General features: G+C 47.3%; 1 protein-coding gene across 2 annotated transcripts in view; it reads left to right on the top strand.

Annotated features, from left to right (window-relative positions):
- The window catches only part of LOC126536905 (cell adhesion molecule Dscam1-like), a 292,232-nt gene that overhangs the window by 27,061 nt on the left and 240,618 nt on the right, over positions 1-24,553 (top strand). The window lies entirely within an intron of this gene.

The raw sequence follows: 24,553 nt of genomic DNA, 5'->3' as shown, positions 1-24,553 counted from the left end.
CATTGTGCCCGGTTCTCTGCGGTGTTAGCTGTATTACCAGTTCGCAAAAGCTTCCGTAGGGCATAGATCTTGCGTGTGACGGACACAGGGTCGAAGAAAAGACTGACCGATAAGGGCTTGCGCCTTAACACCGAGGTGGAGAGAGAGAAATGAGATGAGAAAAATACAGAAGTTAACCCGAAAATAAGCTTCTGGTTTGCTACCCTAGAAGGGGAAGGGCATAAGGAGGGAAATAAAGCGAAACATCCAAACGTTGCACAGTGTTGTCATAAGGGACGTCGTGCTGAAGGGCTACGGATTAATTTTTACTACCTGGGCCTCTTCATCGTACATATTAAATGTGAAGAATTCCTTGGCGAACAGTGGCCACTTTGATAGTATTCGTCCATCCGTCCGTCCGTCCGTCCGTCCATCCGTCCATCCATCCATCCATCCGTCCTTTCGTCCCTCCATCCATCCATCCGTCCATCCATCCGTCCATCCATCCGTCCATCAGTCCGTCCATCCGTCCATCCATCCATCCGTCCATCCGTCCGTCCGTCCGTCCGTCCGTCCGCCCGTCCGTCCATCCATCCATCCATCCATCCATCCATCCATCCATCCATCCGTCCATCCGTCCATCCGTCCGTCCGTCCGTCCGTCCGTCCGTCCGTCCGTCCATCCATCCATCCATCCATCCATCCATCCATCCATCCGTCCGTCCGTCCGTCCGTCCGTCCGTCCGTCCGTCCGTCCGTCCGTCCGTCCGTCCATCCATCCATCCATCCATCCATCCATCCATCCATCCATCCATCCATCCGCCTACGTCTTGGTGTTCTCATGGTCGTTTCGTTAACTTGGTATGTTCAAAAATTGGTATAGTATGACAAGAGCGCATGACGAACACAAATGATCAGTCATGACATGAATATAATGGCATGTGTGTCATGTAGGTCATGAAACAGCCGCCTACATCTTGGCGCTGCCATGACCGTTTCGTTAATTTGGTAGGCTCTCCGCACACTGCTTCGCATAGCATCGATTCCTACAGGACGTGGGATCTGCCGGCTTTCTGATTTTTAAATTCACACGAGCGCTTTTGCGTTGTGAACGATGGCAAAAAACATAATGTATTGTATGGTGACTTTCGTGACGTGTCCTCGCATTCTGTAGTGTGTTCTGCTCACTGCTTCGCAATAGTGCGGCACTGAAGTATAAAAGCAACATTAGGCTTCAGCCAAACAGATGCTCGATCAAGGGAACAAACGTGTCCACTCGCCTTGTATTCCTCGGGGTCAGAGCGTCGTCAGCCCCGTCTCAAGTACAATTTGGATATCCAGAAAACTTCTCGGAGACAGCCATTACAGATGGTGCAAACAGAGTAGACGGCGCAGAAGGAGATAGGGCGCTCGATATTTCTCAAATTTTTTTCTTCGTCTGCACCGCTTGCGCCATCTGTCATGAGCGGTTACCAACTGGCCCAGTTTTTCTACCCTGCTAACGACCTCGCAGCTTCCAGATTATTGTGAAACAAAGCGTAGCCACCCGGCGCGCAAGTCATGTTATTCCATTTGGAATGTTGCGAAAAGGGCTTGCAGTTTTTCCTATGTCGAAGGTCATGCACGGTGCACGAACGAGATAGTACACTGGCGGTTCCTTATATTTAAATAAGCTGTTTTCTCGATCTCTGAAGTTCCTTACATCGAGACTTAAGAAGTACGTTTTAAGTCTGACGAAGCCTGCTTATGCAAAGCCTGACCTATATCAGCAGAATACTTCTCGCACTGCTACTTCAGATGTTGCGCGAACGTTCCCACGCAGTGTATGGTGATCGCTTCCTTCGGCTTCAAAGGTCGGCTGCCTCACGTTCTAGAGCTCAATCGAGACTTTCTCGGAACAAAGTGGGAAAAATTATTTAACCCAAGTATGCGTGATCACATTGCAGTGCCGCAGGATTATAACAGCCTTAAGCTGGAGGAAACTGGGCGAGCGCGGCATTTTATATTCCGTACTAGGCGTTCTCGTCCCAGACAGCGTTAATTAGGTTTCCGGCAATATTGGGGCCTTTAGACAGTGCGCACGCTTCGATGCCTGCGCTCGCACCCTCGGAGCGAATCTGGCACCATCTGCGGCGCAGCAGATACGGCGAGAATTGAGCTACCGCGCGGCGCTGGATGAACCCGCGTCCGGGTTGGGCGTCGCGGGTAAGCCAAACCAGCCGGAACGCACACGTCGGCAAGTGCGCGCAAACGTGGCTGCGGCGCGGGGCCCTGGGTCTTTTATTGTAAATCTCTTTTTCTGTATCAGAATACGCACAGCAAACGCTTGGACGGTCACACTCCTGCCCCGCTACGTTATTCGAGAGGCTGACGAGCACGCGGTATAAGGTGACAGCGCCGTCTGTCGTCTATGCGCACCGTCTATTAGTTACGTGCAATAGCAGACGAGGTGCGGCGGGCTTCAAAAGTGACTTTAACAGTGTCGTTCACTTATAGTCTTCCTCTTCTTTTTTTAATATTATAAATGAAATGTTTGTCTCATTCGAAGGAGCGGCTACTTAAAATCTTAGCCAAGAAAAACTACAAGAAAAAAAGAAAAAGAACTCATGAAATTGCAAAGCACGTCGAAACAACTCCACAACAAAATAACAAAACACTATCGAAACAAGCCGATAAAGCACCGTGGAAAACAGAGAAATAGAAAACGATTATATAATTGTTCAAGAACATGACAATCTCCGTCTCTATATTATGCTATGTTCGCTCATGTTCCTGTTTCTTCCTTTTCTTTTCTTTTCCTTATTTTTTTTCCTGATCAGTCTTTCCCAGGATTGAGAAGAGATAGATGACTGCAATATTCTAAAATCAAATCAAGTGCCCATAGCTTCCTCCACGTGCCTAACAGCTTGTTCTATATTTTATACTTGCGTTATAATCTTCCAGATTTCTCGTACACTCTTCACACTCTTCTTGTAATGAATATGCTCTACAGGGGAGTTCTAAAATAATGCACCGAAAAAGAAGTGAGATGTGACACAAGCGCGCTACCCTGCGAAAATATTTATCAGTGCTGTTCGCATTCAAGCATTATACTTCATTCCACATGCCAATCGCTCTAAATTTTCCCCCGCTAGGCTCTCCTTTATTTTTACGCGCACTTTGTAGGTGTTCGAGGTTGACTTATAGTGCTACTGAATATGGACATACACAGGGGAGCAACTGTCTTACGTCAGTGTACGCGGCTGCTAATGCCGATGTTCAGCGAATATATGATCATTCCCACCAAATCACGAGCCATCCCCAAGAGAAATAAAGAAGCAATGAAGGGGGCTAGCTGGTGAACGTTCATGGTTATATCCGCTACGTCCGTCCACGTCCTTCACTTAATATCGTCTGTGTAAAACTGAGCGCAATATAACCAAGAAATAAAGAAAAACACCACACACATCGTAGACCATCGATACCAGTTAATTCATTGTTTGTGCTTGACTTTTTCTATATACTATTACATGCACTATGGTACAATGCCTTCCTTAGCTAGGGTTTCGAATCATACGCACAAATGAAACATTGCGAAAGTGCGCCACTTCAGCCACCGTTGAAATCACTAATGATTTCAACGGTGCATCGTAACTGCTGCATCGTTGAGTGCAGTGAGAGCGCTCGAACCTGCCAGCTGCGCGACGTGCACGAGACGTGCAAGCGTCTATGCCTCGCTGTACTGCACTAAACTGTAAAGCGAGTCCAAGCAAATACATACAGAGAAAGGAAGCTTCGGCCCGCCCACACACAACAAGGAAGCAGCACAAGCACACGCCGCCAAAGTATGATGCCTCGTTTCCATCGCAGCCTCCGCAGTTCATCCACACTGGCAAAGCCAGGCCGCGTTGACGGGCGCTGCTGCTTAGAAGCATGGTTTTCTGGAGCGTGGCGGTTGACGTCGTGGCGATACGAGTTGCGCGGTGGGCGCCCTCGAGCACGCGCCCAGCGCTCCGCGCGTCTAATTAATATTTCGCGCACCGAGGCGTTCTCGTTAGCTGCGCCGAGAGAGATTACAATTACGCGGTCAGCACCGCGGTGCCTCTCCAGCGAGGTCGTCTTCTTTCTGCGAGAGCTCGCTCGTTGGCGTGAGGGCGCGTCGCGGTGGAAATTGGAATCCCCTTCTACACAACCGGTAGCACCGGCAGACGGTCGGTAGGCAACCCCTCCCCCACCTCTTCCCTCCTCTCTACCGTTTACCAGCCTTGAAGCACAAGCTCTTTGGAAGAACGCTTTCTATGCTTCGTTTGGGCCCGCGGTCGCTGTAAGACACATGAACCGTGTTCCAGCCGAAAGCGGTTGAGGACGACTAGGGCTTCGCACGAGCTGTGTCAGCGAAGACCGCGGCGGAATGGCTGAGTACCCGCTTTGTGTAGGCTGCTAAGCTCTCAGTTAGGGCAACGACATATGAAGGTTCCCTATTTCTAACTTTATTTATGACTTCCTGATGAAACAGATAACAACGGATATTGAAATTGAAATGACTTTATTTACCCACAAGGTTTATACAAATGTATATGGCGGGGTTCCGGGAAAAAGTTGCTCGTAGGCAACCTGACCAGCCTAAAGTGCCACATAGAGTAGGGATCAGCGGGCAAAACACCCACTTAACACAAGCAAAAAATAATTGGAGGACGCTTAGGCTTCCCCTTTAAGAGCGGAACGCGATAGCATTCAAAGATCCCCGACTGCTTATCGCGCTTCCCGCCAACTGACTCTTAGGTAACCGTATTGTTTACCGCAAAACGCTGGTGGCGAACGCTATGCACGAAGGCGAGTGGGCGAACTCTCTGGTAGAAACGCGGCCTCTTGCGTGGGCCGCGCATGCGCGGAGGCGAGCGCCATCCAGATGTTGTTACAAGGAACCGAGAGCAGCGCGCCGCCGTATGAATGGTAGAAACGCTGGAAAAGGGGTTTACATTTGGGTTTCCGCGCGACAGAAGTACGTTTTCTGGTGTATTAAAATCTCAATCCGATGCTATCATGTCTGTAGGTTGTGCTTATGTTGTACTTTAGGTTTGTCTGACGCATCTTACTTTGAGGAATCCAATTAGTTCAGTAACGCCTCTGCACCGCGCGGAGGGCCTGTGTGGTTGCGGTTCGGAATAATGTTCCGCCTGACGACGTCCGACGCAAGACGCCTACACCGTTATGCTCTTTTTTTTTTTTTACGACACGAATCCCTTAACGCTATCGCGTTAAAATCACGTAAACAGAGATGTCAAGCTTACTTATGAAAATTTTGGGTTACTATTTTCACAATGGTTTTGAAAAGATCCCAAACGAAAATCAGCATAGTCCACTTATCTCAAAATCAAGCAACAGTGTAAAAAGCACATTACAGAATGTTGTAAAAATGAAACACAGTAGTGCGTTGGTCACAGAGAGAAAACATAATAAGATTTGTTACTTCCTATATGTTGAATAAATCATGCGTCCGTGTGAAACTCTAGCATTTAAAAGAAATTGACTAAAAGAATAGTCTTCAACGAACGCGCTTGACGCCAACTTGGCTAACTAGGTCTGTGTCACTGGGAACGTGCCGCTCTGCAATAGGGATTTCAATATGCCTTCCTCCGATGCTGGGCGGAATCGAACCCGCATCACAAGGGTTACTTAAGGACAGCAACCTGATGTTTAATATGGCTGCGTCACAAATGCACCAAGCATGTGCCGCTTTCAAATGAACGTATTTCACGCCATCGTTTCAGCGAGCAGCGCCATGAATGCACTGGGCAAGTGCCGCTCTTTAGTGAACCTGTCGCTAACTTGCGTCACTGAGCATCTGCCACCGCTTATTTGGCAAGCTAGGAAACATTTCTTAGCGCTCGCACGCGCCGACAAGCCACGCTACTTGTCTCAGAGGCCACGTGCAGACTTCTCGGTAGCGCCACCAGATGGCGCAGCGTGTCCGGAAAGAAGCGCAAGAGAAAAGCCCGGTTGCCGCTTGACGCGTTTCTCAGTGTTGGCACGCACCGGTAAGCCATGCATGTCAGTTGCCATGCGCAGGCTTCGTGGTGGCTCCGCTAGATGGCGCAAGGGTACTTGGAGACGAGAGAGATGCGTGCCGCTGCAGAACATATGCCCCATACGCAATTTGATTCGACGGTGGCAATTCATTGTGCCGCTATATTGACTCAATAGGCTAAACGCATTACCGTCGAGAGTCATCGTGAGGTGGGCTCCGCCGAATTTTTACGCTTGCAATTGGAAAAAGGTCGATATATGAATTTATAGTTTAGAACTGGGCTGAGTGGAGCGAATGCAAGCTTGGAAAAATTGGCACTCGTATGGAAAGCTGTCGCACGCACATTAAGCCAACCTCAGTGACTGAGGGCGTGAAAGAAAAGACAAGCAAGAACAACAAATGCAGAAATAAAAAAAATATTCCACACCTTAAAGCAAATGTTCTGAGATTTTAATACAAATGCGATAATCTTTGAGAATCAGTCTAGCAGCAGCGAGCAGCCCGAGCTTTCTCGCAATGACAGCACGGATCGTCGTCATCGTCCTCGAGTTCCCAGCGAAAACGCGAGGCGCGTCTGCTTCGTTACAGAAGCAATAAAGCATCCCGTAAGTCAAGCACAACTTTGTATTCTCTACGCTTAGCAAGAAAGTACAATATGTATGCAACCTATGAGAATTCAGTAAAACCTCAGATTACCAGCGCATGTACACAGTCATTACATACACGGTTATGCCAGTAAAAAGAGAAAGCAAAACTCAAAAAAGGAATGAACTTATTTATTTTGAGCCGCTCAGCCAACTGATGACCTCCCAGGATGACTTCCCGAATAAAGCTGATCTGTGTATTGCTGTTATTCAACAACTCACATTGTTTAATTCCATGAAGCAGCGAAGGTCCACACACATATACACTAAACGTTCGGTTACGTCTACTAGCTCAGCCATGGCTGTCCCGTTAAGATCATTGACTATCTAAGTGAATACTTCGCATATTACATCGTCGACAAATGCGGCACTCGTAGCGATACGCAGCGCTGTTCGCTTCATCGAGCGAGAACGTCCAATGCAATATAAATATTTGTGACTCTAAACCATCCTTACAGTGCCTACAGACAACCATACGACACAGATGCGAAGGACAGCTGGCAGTTTATGTCGCGGTCCTTTAGCCATTCCCACGTCACACATAACCACTATGAAATCATCTTTAGAAATAGTTGCCGGCCCTTGTGGCGTAAGTGACAGTAACCTCTCAGATGAAGCTCGCGAAGATGATAAGTGTATTTCAATGATTTTTTCAAGGACTTGCGCGGCTAGACTAATTCATCGGTTCGACCATTCATCGTCGTTAATAGATTGAAACCGCGTCCAAGTGTCACATGCGTTGCGCTGCACGCTCTCAACCTGTCCCCACAGCTTCAGCATTAGGCAGTGTCTTTTCGTCGCGAAGCCACTCGTCTGTCTCAGCTCGGGTTTACGCTTACGAAACTCGACCCAAACCTCGTCGGAATGGCTCGCAGTCCAGCGTGCGCTGTCTGCGGTTGCGCCGAGGATAGGCTTTCTACCGCTCGCTGCATGACGGTCCCCACTTTGGCGCCCAAGGACAATCGGTCACCTACGCATGCTGTGAGAAGCGGTGGACCAGAGTCTACAGACAAAGATCCTACGATATAGAACTCGCCACGGGGTCGTGGGCGCACAAGTCTTAACAAAGCGTCGCGGCGCTTTGTGCCCCCGTGAACGGCGAGTTAAAGCTTGCTTAATATGAAACGCCTGTAGTTAAAAGTCATTCAGACAATATACACAAAGCTATACGCTGAACTGGTAGGCCAGGCTTCCTGTAATTGTGAATAGGTAAATCGTGCTCCGAGACGTGGCTTGTTACGTACGCCAAAAAAGCTGCAAAGACACGCAAAAACACGTGGTGACGCTACAGTGGGATTCGCGCATCATCTCTTCCGACACCAGAGTTTTCGGTAGCACGAGTATGGGGACAATTAATAGTTCACTAACACAAAAGAGTGAAGATTTGCAAAGTAAGCATGATTTGCCTGACAAGACAGGAAAGGTCGAACCGTGACGTCACCATCATTGCTGGGGTTCGGGCACCAAATTTCTAAAGAGGAGTCTTCATATTCAAAACAACTAATTGCTACAGATATAACTTTGAGAGGGGAACCAACCAGTGCAAGTTGGCGTAGTGTTGCCGTTTTTTTTTTTTTTTTTTTCTGGTCTCTTTTGTGTCTCCTTTGTAACAGCATCAAAGCCAAAAGTGCAGCTTTTAAAAGGGCTGCTCAGTAGCGTTAATTTTATCAAGCTGGACATGTTCGACTTCGTTTGCGACTGATTAGCAGTGATTTCTTACTTAATTTGACAACTTCACGCTGAAAGGCTCAAATGTCTGGATAATACTGTACGCCGGCATGAAAGTGAAATGCACAGCACGGGCAGTAATGAGCAACAGGCATTGCGAAGAAGTGTGAGGCTAAACTGCCACTTGTTTTCTTTAATCGTGGCTCTATAAACGGAGAAGTAGGAACAAAAAATATATGTGTGTAGCTAGGCGGATTAACTGTGCGTTTCATACTCTTGATTGCCTCTTGGCAGGCTTATAAGTCGAGAGCATGCTTCGCTAGCAATCAGAGATTGGCAAGCAGAGAGCGTGTCAAGCCAGGTACTTGCATCACGTGCTTTCGGCTCGCGCTGCGTATATCGCAGGTAAAATAAATAGTGACAAGATAAAAAAAAGGCTGCGTGTGCCGTCACATGTGTGGGCACCTTCACCTATCGCAAATGCGTATCGTGCTGCCATTGGGTAATAGGAACGGAAGATTGGGAGGAGGTCAGCAGGAGGAAGGTGTTTCAGCCGACGCAATGTCACTTTCCCTTTCCATTATCACGCGCGTTTCCTCCTTACCTGCGCTTCCCAGCATGTTTTCCTTTCCCCATCCCATTCGCTGGCCTGCTTGACGTGGTCTATCCGCTTTTCGTCCAAAGCTTTGATTCGGTCTCCCTTTTTCTGCATCATTAGGGAGTCTTCTTCGGGCCACAGAAAACGTCCAGGGGGGCTTCCCCTTATTGCGCTTGCTGGGAAGGACTTTCGTCGGTAAAGGCCCAGCTGGGAAGTCATTTGGTGAAAGCCACGAGATTTGCTTCTCTTCTTACCTTTTTCTCCTTTCTTGCTTTCAGCCACAGAAGTGGCCGGACTGGAAGAAGCAGTGGTCGGGACGTTGCAGTGCATTGCTGCAGCAGTGATCTTGCGGCATCATCAGGCTACAATATAGCAGTGGTAGCGACAGTAGTAGTGGCCGTAGATGAGAACAAGAGAGAGATAGAGAGAGACGTTGTGGCAATAACATAAGTAGGCGACGCAGCAATAGTGGTAGTGGTTACTGCTACAATGTTAGTGGAACGGGCAGCCGTACATGATTGACAGTAGAGGAATAGTGTGAGCCCTGGAATGGGCTGTTCCCAGATTCAGAATTTTAATGCAAAGCCAGGCGAGCGGCCACAGAACCGGCGTCAGCAGTGGCAATGACAATAACAAAAGCTTCTGTGTTTCAATATATAATGAGAAAGCATGCTACACAATCCCTGCTGGAATCTGTGCTGTTCATCAGCCTTCCAACTAAGTACGCAAGCACAAGAAGTAGCGCTGCTTGCTCGCTGTCAGCTAAGGCAGTAATCTAGGCTGATTGGCCTGCTATCCGTCATACTGTCAGTACTAAAGGACAAGGATGACCGTAAGGCACGACAACACATGGCGATATAGTTTAAGTGCGTCCTTGTTATTTTAGCACTACTCACTTGCCAAGTATAGAATGCCAATCGGCCCGAATTATCGCCTTAGCCCATATCTAGTAAGTCATACAAATTCTTGTGCTTGCGAAGTGATTCGGAAGACTGTCAACCAACTCAGATTTCAGCAAGGATTGTTTGACATGTTTTTCGTTAAATTTTTAATACGCATTACATTTCGTTGTTGTCATTGTCATGCTGATACCGCTGTTTTACACGTTTTCGGTTCATACAATCACTGCATTATCCTGAGCAGTATTGCAGCGCTAGCGCTTCAGGTTGGAGAGGACACTGAGAAATATTTAGGATGACTGTAATTACCAGCTACCAGGCAGCTGGCTAAAAATACGGCGCATACGCTGCATGTGTTTCTGAACTGCTTCCAGATCACTGCGGCACTGTCGGTAGGCCCAACGCCAATGGTGCTGAATAATCATCTGATGACTGGGTTCCATCCACTCTATCTTAAACTATGGACTTTTACGTGCGAAAACCACGATATGATTACGATGCATGCCGTAGTGGGGGACTACGGAAATTTTGATCACCTGGGGTTCTTTAACGTGCACCTAAATCTAATACACGGGTGCTTTCGCATTTCGCCCCCATCGAAATGCGGCCGCCGTGGCCGGGATTCGATCCCGCGACCTCGGACTTTACGGCCCAACACCATAACCGCTAAGCAAACACGGTGAATTCTACTGTATTTTGCCGAGACCAGGAGTGATACCCACATGTGAAAAAAAAGAAACTCATTGCCTCTTTTGAGTTCTCCGCTCTTTCTTTTCACGACCAGATTTACCGTTCGAATTAGGCAGCAAACAACGTATCTCTATGCATCACCACACTGCCTTGGAGTTCATAGCCGGGAGTGAAATGGAGAGGGAGACTTTATTTCTGATCCAGGTTGACAACCTGACAAAGTTATCTGCGTTGACTCAAATACCCGACAGTCTCACATACGACTATTTTCCAATGACACAGGTGTGGGAGCATACCGAGACAGCGAACACAGCGTGAACATCAAGCGAAATGGAAGCAGCTTCCTGTCGACAGCAGCCCATTGTGCGGTCTGTGCGGAGGCCACTTCTCGCTACGTTCCTCACCACGCCCACCACAAAACACACGCTTCTTGTGGCCCTTGGGCTCTTTCGCGTATTATGCAACGTTCCACAGTAGTGAACCTGATGCTGAAATTCAGCTCGCAAGTTTCCAAATATTTTTTTTTCAGTCGCTCATCACGAAAGAAGAGCCTGAGGACAAGATGATGACTGCTCGGCGTTTGCTGCTGGAGGCGCTGGTGGCGACACAAAAACAAAAAAAAAGAGAATAAGCGCACTGTAAACCTTCCTTTTCAAAGCAAAAACTACCGCCTGCGATACACCAGGCGATGGCAGCGTATAAACAACATCAAATCGAAAACGTGCTTTGTTATCGTGTGCGATAGGCTTCTCTTCTATTTCTTTACCGCTTTTCCTACGTGACTCCCGGTAAAGAAAAGGCGCGGCGAGACGACTCCGTCTAAAGTGATACCTAACGCCGCAAAAACTTCGACAAAGGAAGTCCCGAGGCAAAACCCAAGAGTCTTTTCTCCGACACAGTCTCTTTTCAAACTCCGGGCCCCGGTCGCCTATAGAAAACGGAAACGACGAAGGCTTCTCTTCTGCACGCTCGAACATCCTTTCTCAGCCAGATAACCCTCACCAAAGGCACGAACAAAAAATATATGTCTAGAAATATAGACGCACACAAAACAGAATGCTACGGTAAAGTTAAATTTCCTCTTTTTTTTTTTTCTTTTTTGAGAGAGACAGAATCAGCTTAATAATACAGTAAGTATACAAATCGAGTCTTTCAGAAATCTTGCCTCCAGTCGCGAGAGAAGCGGCAGCGAAGAAAACGTCTACACAGTGCAGGCACTACATGGCGCGCGAATGGAACGAGACCAGAGAAACGGAAATCTGAGGCACGTTCGCGTGTGAAATCTTTAATTAAATTCCTGCTCTTGTCCTGCCGTCGGCTCAGTGCGTGTGCGCAGGTCAGGCGTCGGCGTCAGAGATGTTGGCCGAGGGCTCTCTTGTTTCCCAATGGCAACGACGAAGAGTGCACACTGAAGCGTTTGCGACACGTTGACGAGATGATAACGCTACACTGACAGGTGACTGGGGGATCGAACGAGACGTGACAATATAGACTTATTACGTCCAGTGCGACGACGCGCCCTTCTGTTTTAATTAGAAAGGATATTACGTCCGGCCGCGAGCAAGGTCGTCTGTTCTATAGTTGTTTTCTCTTTCCCTACTCAATTATATGAGTTTGAAGACGAGTCTGAAGTCGCGTATACCCCCCCCCCCCTCAAAAAAAAAAAAAATAAAGACAGAAGTATTGGCTTGAGCTAAGGCAATACAGTATTTCTCCGCGGGCCTGCCTTTCAGCGTGCTTGCCTTGGTTCTGTTATCGTTTTTACTTTTACTTCTTTAGTTCTCACTGACTTACGTAGCTTGCCCGAAATAGACACAGCTTAACTGCAGATCTCCTTAGAAACATAAGCATTTCTGTAGTTGCTTTTTCGATTTTTCGCCCGTTATCTGCTGGCTCAGGGGGATCTTTTTTTTCTAGAAATGATTAACTACAGGAGTACCACAACACGCATATACTCTAAACTACGCATTAACATGAACTTTCTCTCTTTTCCTTTTTCTTCTTCTTTCTTTCTTTCCGTTTTTTTTTTTTTTTTTTTGCAGAATTTGGCGCGTGAGTTTTGCTTCTAGCAACGTGCTCTGGTACCAAAGTTCTGATTGGTTTCAGTCATACTTTTGTTTGTTTGTTCTTTCGTGCCGTTATACCATGGGTGCTATTCTAGACACTGCCAAATTTCGCCGTATTGTCGAATTATTCATGTCTACAGCTCTGATTTGCTGTAGAGGCTGTTGCAGTCTCCTCTAATTGGCTCAAAACTCCAATAACGTGGCGCAATTTCACAGTCTCTAGAATCGCGTCCCCAGATATATTTCTTTTTCGACCGTTTGCGGTCTCAACTTATTCCGCTGTATTATGTTGAGGTTCGTATTAAAGACTGGTTCTTACAGATTATTGTGGCTGAGCCCCGCACGTTTTCGAACGCACATGGAACTGCTCACCCTCCCATATACCTGTGTAGCTCACTACGAACCAGCAGTTTCCGTAAGGCATGCATGCCCTCGTTACTTCCAGTTGCGGTTTTCCCGCCATGCAACGATTGCCTTCTGAGGACCTTGGCTCGTATTTAGGTCTTACGCTAAAAGTACTCGCACAATCGCCGTATTGAACATATTAACGAAGGCGGCCAGCTAACGGCAAACATCTTTTACAAAGGAAAAGTTTGTGAATTCTGCTTCTGATATGACTTTTCTCTGACACCTTCGGTCTCTAACACACCCATCCGCAGGGTCGTCGACTCTTGAATTAAGGAAGAAGACGTTGTCAAGCATCGGTTTCAGTAAGCTTTGAACGCAATATCTGACTATATAAGTGAACGGGGCATGAACATATCTTATGCCAAATCAGCGGTTCTGCCTTTCACAAGAAAAAAGGTTAGAAAATTTTTGTCTTTCAACAGATGGCCATGAGATCGAGCTGGTTCGGAAACATCGTTTTCTCGGCGTGATTTTAGACCACCAGCTTCGATGGACTCATCGTTTGACCGCCCTGGAGGACCAAATTAGTTGTGTCATAAATGTTCTCCACAGAATCGCAGGCACGAATGGGGTGGAACAACTGCATCCCTACTTCACGTCCACTCAGCACTTGTGCGTCAGAGAATTGCTTACTCCGACCCTATATTGCATAAATTATCTGCGACGTCCCTCCATCGGCTACAGCTATTACAGGCTCGGAGTTTACGAGTGTGCCTAGGAGTCCCGCAAGCTACGTCCAGTCACCTCACTATTGCAGAAGCGCAGGAACAGCATTTCACGGTGATTCGCAGCCTGGAAACATGCAGACATCTCTTCAGAATTTCTACTCAGCATTCTGCACACCCCTTTCTCTCGCTGATAGAGAACCGTCCGGGTGTACAGGTACACGCCTTGTTTCAAGAGCACAAATTTCGACTCCCACGATCACCTTTTTGGCAGTCAGACCTCTGCTACCCACCATGGCTTCTGCAAGCGCCGAAAATAGAAACTTCAATCGAATGAATATAAAATAAAAGCGACGTTTTCACATTAGCAGCGAAACAATTAGCGTTACATCACCTATTTGACAAGTACCAGGAATGTATTCACGTCTACACGGACAGGTCTGTAATCAAAGAAAGTGTGACTGCAGCTTGTGTTATACCATCCTTAGAGGTAGAGTACGCTTGTCGACTGGGACGCACGTCGTCACCAACAACTGCGGTATTAGTGGCCATTCTCCAAGCCACTGAGTTTATTAAAAGGTATGAGACACCAACAAAGTGGGTAATTTGCACGGACTCCTTATCGGCTTTAGCATGTCTTGAAAATATTGATGACGGCCAACCTTATGCACGAATAACATACGCAGTATTGAACAGTTTAACTCATGCTAATGAAGGGAAACATGAAATGATATTACAGTGGGTCCCCGGCCATGCTGGTATAACAGGCAACGAACTAGCGGACTCATTGGCAAAATCGGCCCATAAAGATGCAGAAATTCAGCTCATTCCTTTATCACCAATGGACATAAAACGGATATTGAGAGTATTAAAGAAAGACTTGTGTACGTCAACATGGTTTAATGAAAACACTAAGGAATCAACCCTTTACGAAGTAGACCCTGAACTCAAATACCAGCTGGACGTACAACTTTCTAAAAGTGCCGAGACATTATTTCATCGAGTGCGCCTTGGGACAGCATACACCAAACATTTCCTACATCGAATCAAACGGGCTCCTTCCCCGGCTTGCTCATGTGGCCACGACGATGAGGATGTCCGCCATCTACTCCTCGAATGCCCCATATACGACATGCAAAGACGGCAGCTAGAACAAGAGCTACACTCCATTGATCCTCATCGGCCTTTCTCACTCACAAAATTCCTGGGCCCACGGCCATCGAAAATAGCACAGCGTAAGAGCATTGAACGCGCTTGAACATTTTTATGAAGACACAGGCATCATTAACGAATACTAGGTACTGCACTGTATAATCGCACGATGTCACTGTAACGTTCTTCTATTATTTGTAATTATTAGTGCTTGTATATTACGTGTTATATATATTTTTGTGCGTGAATCGTTTCAACACTGTGTAATTCTCATTTCATCTCATATGTTTATATCCTCATCGAAGTCTACATCACAGCCGTTTGTGTGTGTTTGCGACTTTGTTTACGAACTCATTGTGGTGCAACTTGCACTTGACTTTTATACTGTTATGTTCATGGGCGTATAGGACTGTGCTGTGGATTTCTGACCGTATGAAGTGGTTTCTGTTTATTTTCCTACATATTTTTTTATATTGTTGTTTCCGCTACGAGAAAAGGAGTAGCCGTCACCATTATAAGGTGACTACGTCTCTTTCTTTTATTTTCATTTCAATAAAAAAAAAAGGAGACACTTGTTAAGTATTCGGTCCTAAATGCATTCAGCATTTCCTTTTTGTTATATGTTATGAAAACAGAAGTTGCCTTTATGGCGTAGTAACCAAATATAAATTATGCAAACGCAAACATGAAATTTTTAATGCTACATCTCTAGTACTACAGTAAGGACTACTGCTCGCATTCCGCAAAAAGAAAAAGAAACAATGACTCAACATAGCAAGTTTCAATATCGTTTTCTTTTTTCTTTCATTTTTGCCAATCAGGCACAAGCATAAGAAAATACTTTAAACGCTTTCACAGTACACTCCCATGCCGGCATTGTTGTTTCAGTGAACATTTTTAAGAAGTGAAGTCCACTTTTCGCCTTCTTCAGTATTTAACAAAAATAAGAGTTTTGAAACAATTACTTGTTGTTTAACCAGATTTGATGTAGCTATTCAGTGTCCCCGTAAGATCTCAATGCATATGGTGAGTGTTTGTGTAAACAGCATCGTTCTGGTAACAACACTCAGTCAAAAACTGAACGTGCTATACCGTGAGTCACCGTGCCCAGATGATTTCTAAGCGCGACTCTTTGCCGGTTTTTTTTTTTTCTTTTTTTAATGCGAAAACATTTATATGCCCTATCTAGCGTAAATCCATCGTAATCGGCCTGACTGTAATATGATACCAAAAGTTACTGACGGCGCAAAAAGTGAAAATACGTGAAAAACTGCTCGGATTGACGTCAAATTTCTGAGGGAGGTTCCTGTAAACAAAGTGAATTAATGGCTTTGAAACGAAAACTTTTTTACATTTCAGTCTGAGTGGGAACTGAGCCCGGGCCTCCAGGGCGGAGACGATTCTGACTGACTAAAGGTGTGCCTAGTACGTGCGTCATTGCACACGTCACGTCGCAACCATCCGGCTGACTAAATATGTGGCCTAGTGCGTCCGTGGTTGGGCACGTGACGGCGCAGCCAATGGGGAGGAGGTGGCACGACGTCATCATTGCATAAAATGAGCGCGTTTATGACGTTCCGAGGTCTACAAACGGTATAATGCTTTCGCATTCCCACACGTAAGCAGTCCGAAGTACCTGTGCCGATATTTTTTTTATTTCTTTTGTTTATTTATTTTTTAGTATAATCACAGCATGCTTCCCCATGAAGTAAGCGGACGCTCTATTCTACTCAGTTTCTAAAGCACATGCACAGTAAAGGGTGCTAAAAATGAAAACAAAAAATCAAATCCCAGGTCGCAGCCAATAGACGTAAAGTGGCCTCCTAACGCGAAATAAATACGGTAATACTACAGGAGACGAGAATCACGGCCCACTTTACGGGAATATATTAAATGCCTTAGGTTCTTTCTTAGTTTGCCCTGCATAACCGTAATATTGGCTGTTTCTTTCGCACGCAATAACCGACACAAGCAATAACCATTGCACGGCCGCGAAAGAACTTGCCAACGTCATCATAATGTAGCCTGCCTCTGTATTTTTTTTTCTCCGTCGGGGGTGCTCGCAAGGCGTGATAAGGAAAGAAGAACAGTGGAGCTGCTCGGTCTTCATTCGTCCGTTTCGTCATTATCATTTCTTCAAACACGTTGCGCCGTAGGCGCTATATCACACTGCGCCGCACCGCGACGCGGCGTGCATAATACGTCACTCCCTTGGCGCTTTGTCATTTATAGCCGAAGATTTACGTTCCCTAACGTGTTCTCGTGTTCTGCCACAACAGTTTCGTCTCTTTACGTCACTTTTGTTTATTCGTTTCTTCTTATATGCCTGTGCGGCGAAAACCGACGCAATTTTCCCTACTGGTATCCCGTTTTTACGACCTTTCTATATCTCTGCTCGGCAGACCCGTAGCGTTTGCACGCGCACGCGTCCGTCTCCCAGTTTACGACTGCCGATGTACAACACCGGAGGCGGCGGAATTTGCCGCCGCGCGGACCGCGTCAGCCAATAGTAGCACGCCCGTTATTTTTACCCGGGAGCAAAACGGCATTCCCTCATTCGGCGATCCCTCGCCAGATTGTACGGTTGTCATCTCTGCATTTCCTTTTTACTTGGTTTTTTTTTTTTATACTTAAACTTCTGATCGTCACACCTGCATTCGAGACGAACGCGCCTGGTACCGCACATCTGCTTGACGTCACGCTCAACTCATGTTTTGAGCTGAAAAAAAAAATAAATGTTTTCTAGCCCTCCGGTAGCCATAGTTTCGCGTATGCCGCCCTGCTTTCTCTCCTCCCACTTTCCTGGCCCCGCTCACTTATTCCCATTTTCTATTCGTATCTTTTGTATTTACTTATTTTTCTTTTTTTGCGATTCACAAAGAAGTTCCAAGTAGCTACGACGACCGTGCAGGGGCGAAAATTGGTGGACGTACGCGCATATAGTGCGAACTCGGCGCGTATGTAATAGAGGGGGGATCGCAATTTACATTTATATGGCTTCTTCCTCGCGTCGTATGCACATTTCCTGTTGCGTGCACGTTCTCGTGCCCAATCGCGGTGCGCGTTTCAAGAAAGAACGGGAGTTCTTCGCAAATGCGTCGCGCTCGACTCTCTTGCTGTCGCCTTTCTGCGCCTACACCTGTCAGGCCATGCCCATCTCGTCGCCATTTCCCCGACCACTTCAAGCGGAAGTCCAGGAGTGTTCGCCGCTCTGGCACCCACTTGAGGGTAATCGCTGTGTCCACGGCGATTTCCATTATAGTCTTCTCCAATCTCGCGCTGCTATTATGTAGCTGAAGTTGATACAGGCAAATGCTCGAGCCTCGGTTGGAGCCACAAATCACATTCACTCCCCACTTTCACCCCTTTGTCCCCAGGCAGTGTATAAACGCGAGGAGGCCTAAAATTATGCACAGCAATTGTGCGGATGTTTAGTGCGCGGGAAAAGGATCGCTGCAGCGTTACCACGAGAAATGGCGAACGTCGGTGCGTAATTAGAATGCACAAACTTGTCATTTCATGCAGCAGTGCAAGGCACTTTCCCTAACTGAAACCTTCCTTCAATTACGTATGTCGGCGCTTTAGTGCATGGAGTTGTGATGCGCAATACAAGAGAGACAGAGAGGCACTATACTTTTTAAATCAGTCCCGTTGTTTTTAAAAAGCACACTAGCGCTTTTCAAGCAGTTCGGGCCGACGTCGGTTATGACCAGGGTCCAAGAATTCTGGCTTGCGCAAGGGGATGGTTATCTATCTCGTCGAGCGTGGGAGCCGAGGACGCCGAAGGTGCGCTATCGTCTCATTGCACCCACAAACTTCACATTACGGACTAGTGGTCGTTCCGATGAGGTAGCAGTATACGCATACATAAAAGCTACTCCAAGCCATCAGATCGCCGTTTGTAAAGCATGTGGACACAAACAAGTGGACACACGCAAGCGCTTGCTGTGTTTGCCCTCTCCCTTGTCAGTATCGCTGTCAATGGACTTGGACAATCCCAAGTATGTCTTATCAACAGGTACAAACGTCAACGCTTTGTCGAGATCGCATCAAGATGAAGGCGGGAAGTAAAAACGGCCGGGTGCTAAAGTTTAGTTCAAGCCAAAGAGGCGCCCAGTTGAAACTATTCCTGGGCCCTTCTATAGGACATCAATCCCAGCCAAAGGTCCGGCTTTCGCACATGAAACGGCAACAATTCATTTTTTTTTTCTTTCACTGCGCTCTGCTGCTCCTCTCGTCACATCAAACATACGCTCGACGCGGCCCGGAGCGGCAAGCGCACGCCTTCTACGCTATATACTGGCTCAGTTATGTGCAGTCATTCTGTGTCGTCTTTCCTCTTTCTTCTCTACTGATCATATGCATGGGAACCTAATTATTTGTTACGGTGTCTGCTTGTGGGCGCTAATTGGAATAGAGTATAGCGCAACGAGAGGACAAGGCACCTTGGCGTACCACGTGTCGCCTTTACAATATGGGCGTATTGTATTGTAAAAGCTGCATAACGGCAGCTTTACTGGTTCCCCCTCCTCGTGAACAACAGGCAGCAACATGGCAACGTATTCGTTGTACATAATTGTGGCAAGGTTTATATATATATATATATATATATATATATATATATATATATATATATATATATATATATATATATATATCACTCTTCAATTGAGCGCGCTGCGCTCGAGTGTACTAGGAAAGCTGTCATTGGCTTTGTGTCTGCCCTCGCTACAATGTACCCAAAAATGAGCTCTCGACCGCGTTACATAGACAGAAAGGTCGCCGGCCCTTGTTGGAGGAAAGAACCTTCGGACGCCCATCCAGATTTTTCTCAGCATTGAGGCCTTTAAGCGCGTAGCTCCGCCTCCTGGGGACGTGCGATAGACTTGCGATGCATCACTGTTATGTGCACAGTTGTGTTCGTCTTATCTTTATATCATTTCTATGTAGGGTCTAGCTTACCATAAAGTTTGATTCCCTTCATTCCCTTTATCCGACACAGGGTAGCCGCCGGTCTTTATCATGGCAAACCACCAATTCCTTACTCATTTTCTTCCCCTCTTTATCTCTGCCACTGAGCACTTTTACATTTAGTGAAGCGCTAGCGCATGTTGACAAAATGGCGACGATGAAAGCTCGCGAGCGCCTGAAATACAGGAAGAGAAAAATAGAAATAAGAGAGTTCAATGTTTCATTAGCAAGCATCTCGGAACAAGTTACGAATTCAGGAATATTTAATAAAGAAAAGATGCAATCCCTTTTTTTTTTTTTCAATGCCGTCACGGTAAAGAGAAGAACGAGTGTATGATGTGAGGTTGGTAGAAATGAGTCCACAATTTCGTCAGTTGTAAAGCAAATGGTTAATGTATAAGTTCTGGCGGCAGTTAATAATGTTGAGACATCCTGTCTGGAAGCAAAAGCCGCAGTTGTACTTGGCAAAAGAAAATTAAAATACTTGTATGCAGATTTGGCGCCATCGCATGCAATGAAATCATGCCTCGTACTGCTCTTTTGTCGCCGTCGTTGTCACGTGAAACAAGGCACGGGTTCTACGCATGAAACATTTCTGGCGTTACATTTCACCTACGTTTCATTGTTCCTCTTTCCTTTTCGCTGCGTGCCCGTACAGGTCTGATGTCCATGTCAGTCTTTTTTTTTTTTTTGTCTGTGCCACAACCTCGCAAACGCCACAACCCCTCAAAGCGTCCAGACCTGCACATCTCCACCGGTCACAAAGCCAGAAACTTCTTCCGCTGAAACTGAGGAGCCCTACGCAGCTGCTCTCCGCGTAGCAGTAAATCTTTTCCTGGCGCACATGCACTCGCCCGAACCACGACACATTCGGGCGGCGGTGCGTCCACGACGTTACTCACGGAGCATCGCGCGCCTCTGGTATATAACTGCGGTACTTCAGAAGTCCGGCAAACCCAACCCGAACGCCGCAGGGCCCGTATTCACTTCCTGGCGCCGGCTTGGGGACGCGCTTATGTGAGGGCGCCCGGGCTCTCTCTAATGCGAACCTTAATCTATACTGCCACGCGCTGGGCCACAGCAATTGGCCGCGTGAAAGCTGCAACGAGAGACTTACGCCCTTTCCCTCGCTACCCCTCTCGCCTCGACCACCCGCTGACAGCCTTGGAAACATAACGCTCCGCGTCGCGCCGCTGTACTGCTGTCGACGCTGCCGAGACACGGACGACACCCCACCGCTCTCGCCGCCCCATTAATTCGGGGTCTCATCTTCCTGCGCCTGCGTCGGCGCAGTCCAGGAACGACATTAAAACGAACCCCAAGAAATAAGGGCTGCACGTACAGCGTGCAGCCGAAAGAAGTAAGCTCGGAAAAATGTAACGCGCGGATCGCGAGACGCTGCATAAGAGAGAGACAGAGGGAGAGAGAGAGAGGGAGAGAGAGACAACGAGAAAATGTTAGAGAACACACGCATGAAATTTCAAAAATAAATAAGATGAGCAAATACCTTTGATATATTCGACAAGGAGGTGAAGCGCATCGGCTGTAGTCTCAGATGATGTACCACTAAAGAATCCGTGATTACGGCCTGCTTCTTAGTTTTTATGGGAGACACGCAGCGGCGTCATGTTTCGGAGAATCGCCGCCCTTGCAACGCTTCTGGTCTTGCTTTCGGACATTTGCCTAGTATATTTAATCTTTCTTTTCGGCCTGGATCGTTTTTGAGTTTACACGTCGTCAGAGCTTCCTGGTTCTGCCTTAAATTTCTTGCCAGGAGGAATAAAAAGAAAGTATCCGACGTTTGACCTTGCACGCCTTCTTGTGCCTTTTATCGACTAAGGGAGTCAGCGGGGTTGACATTTTTAAAAATAATTCAGAAGAAAGGCGAGGGATATTGTCTCAGCAAAGTTTCACGTTGCACTTAACCCAAAGGGAGCTGGCGAAAAGCTCATTATATTCGTTTATCGCCTTCTTCTTTCTTTCTTTTTTATTATTGCTGAGTTCAGAGGTGGCTTGTTCGCCTTTATGTTAAAGGAGACTGCCCTACATTTGGCGAACATCTCATGTATCGCATAACGTCTCACTCAATATTCACAAAAATTATGTTTCCAACTGTAGTCTTTCGCGAGTTTACCGATAAAGCTGCATCGCTGATGATCTTTACGGCAGGCTTCCTAGCTCCCGCGACACCGCAACATAAACGAGGACAGATTGGTGAGCCTTAAGTAAGTTTATGACATAAGTTAGAATTTCAGAAAAAAAAAGGGTGCCTGATTATCCAATAATGACTAATTCTGTTTGTTCTTAGGCTCATAACCTATGTCGGCTTTCGAAATAACCAGTGCTAAGGGAAGGGCTAGTACAGACAAGACAAGTCTATCCTCGCTCTTCTGATCGCGCTGTTATTATTATTATTGTTGTTGTTGTTGTTGTTTGTTTGTTTGTTTGTTTGTTTGTTTGTTTGTTTGTTTGTTTGTTTGTTTTCTTCAATGTATGGAGTTCAAACCTACCATTAGTATATTCATGTCGGCTGTAAGAAAAAAAAGTATGCCCAATGAAGCGGGCTTGTACCCACAAAGTTCTTACGCCTTCACTGTTCGTATAAACCGGAGCCCACCAATCAATACATTGGCCGCATTATTAGCGAATGCGGCCTCCCAATTAAAAACAGCACTTACGAAAGAAAGGCTTCCGGAATTCGTCCCCTGATGATGTCTTTTTCTCCTCCCTTTGTCGTGGCAAATTAGTTGCGTGCACCACTTCCCCAACACATCGCTCAGTGAAAATCGGACGCACGCAGATTCGAACTAAGAGACACAAAAGGAGTCTGCAGCGGCCGCAACCCGGAAGGTTACTTCGGCCGACATGAGAGCAACTGTAAACCCAATTACTCGGAACTGCGCTCTGTCAGCGATCTATGCGCAAAAGGACGGAGAAGATCGCTACGAGGAAAATTTCTCTCCTCGTTTCGAGAGCGACCGACCTCAAGGCGCACAAGAAGATAAAAACAAAAATTAAGCGAAAAGAAAGGAAGCGAGAAAGGGAATACAATGCATGGCTCACTTTCGCACGGCCTCCAGCCACCAGCCCCGTTCGCACTCAATTTAAGCGCGCAACTGCGCACCCAGCGGGGACTAATGAACGTGAGGCGTTTGGGGAAAAAAAGGTTTCGAAGCGGCGCGGAAGCGCTTTTCTCCCAAGTCATTGCCGACCAACCCCTCCCGTTCCTCGCGCCTTCGTTTCTCCGCGCTCTCGCAGGTCGAACTTGCACATGGGTCGAGCCTCGTACTCCACTACGTGTCGAGTAAAACTGCGCGAGCGGGCCTTAATGGCCAGCGCCACAAGCGAGCCCCTCCGCCCCCGCTGAACTTCTCTCCTCCGAATCTCCTTTCCCTCAGGAATCAGCGAAGTCTGGCCGGCGGCAACTTCGAACATCACGCTCGCTCGCGAGCTCGTCAGACAAGGACACCGTTTCCAAGGCCCGCGAAGAGTTAGAAGCCGCACACGACACCCTTGCTCTCACCCCTAACCACCAACCTTTTCAGTGCGTGGGTTCTTTTCTTTTTTTCGTTGCGGCGATGTCCAGTGTAGTATAGCTCACTGCAAGCTTCGCATTCTCCGCATACTTCGAGCCGCGGTGCTCCGGCTGCCTTGCATTGGCGCATTTTTCTGCTAATGGCATCGGATGTAGTAGAGGGTCTCGAATGAAGGGGGCCAGGGAGACAGTGGTGCTTCGTTCGGTTGTCGCTGCAGGCCAACGGAACGCGTGCGCGAGTGAACCGGGACGCGCGAGCCGGTCGTTCGATTTGTCGGTCCTCCTACACTTTAGTTTTAACAGAGCGGTCGTGGTTCTAGGAATGGTCGCTCCTCATTCGTAACTTCATTGGATGTGCGACACCCCCTGTGCGCTTTAGTGGATCCAGGAAGATGTTATAACCTGCTGCAAGCCTCACTCACCGCGGTCACACGAATGCGACCGTAGCGAGTCGCATCCTTTAGCGCATCATTGTAATTGCAATGCGACAGCGTTTACAGGTGGCGCATCCACCGGCGTCTTGAACTAAGTGCAACCTCTTCCCGGTGATTTGCATTCCGCCGATTAGTGGACGAGAGTACGCGGCGGTAGACGCCTCTCTCTCTCAATACGACGCGCCCGCGTTTACATGCGCCGCGCGAGGTCACTTGCTCCATCTCGAACTGTCCTCTACTGTAGCATCATTGCGATTTACTTGCCTAACGCAGTGCAGATTGAGAGAGAGAGAGAGAGAGAGAGAGAGAGAGAGAGAGAGAGAGAGAGAGAGACAAAGGAAACGCAGGGAGTTTAACCAGAGATTATCTCCGGTTGGCTACCCTGTACTGGGGGAGGGGAGAAGGGATGCGATAGGTGAGAGAGAGAGAAAATGGTAAAGAAAAAGAAACACACACACACGTACACACGATACACCCTAACTGTTTCTGTGGGCGGTGTCACGCAGTCTGCGAAGGCATTCCCAGTGCTACGCAGTGTCACCATCCAATCTTTCGTCACAAAGTACGGCCGTTTACATGAATCCGATAGGGTAGAAATGCGATGCGACGCTATGCGCCGCTTGGCGCCTCCATCTGAACGCCGCTACTCGCTCTCTGTGGCCGTGGAAGCGCGGAGAGGTCCGAACTTTGCGCCGTGATGCGAATGTGACGCGTGAAACGGACGATTTTCGTCGCGTGCCTTCGTCGCTGTAGCAAGTCTCCCGAGAACACGTTCACACAATAGTACGTGTTGTTCGGCTAGACAGTGCATACTGAACAATATCAGACCATAATATTC

The sequence above is a fragment of the Dermacentor andersoni genome, chromosome 4 (assembly GCF_023375885.2).
Source record: "Dermacentor andersoni chromosome 4, qqDerAnde1_hic_scaffold, whole genome shotgun sequence".
NCBI classification, from domain to species: Eukaryota; Metazoa; Arthropoda; class Arachnida; order Ixodida; family Ixodidae; genus Dermacentor; species Dermacentor andersoni.
This window is presented reverse-complemented; position numbering and strand designations above follow the sequence as displayed.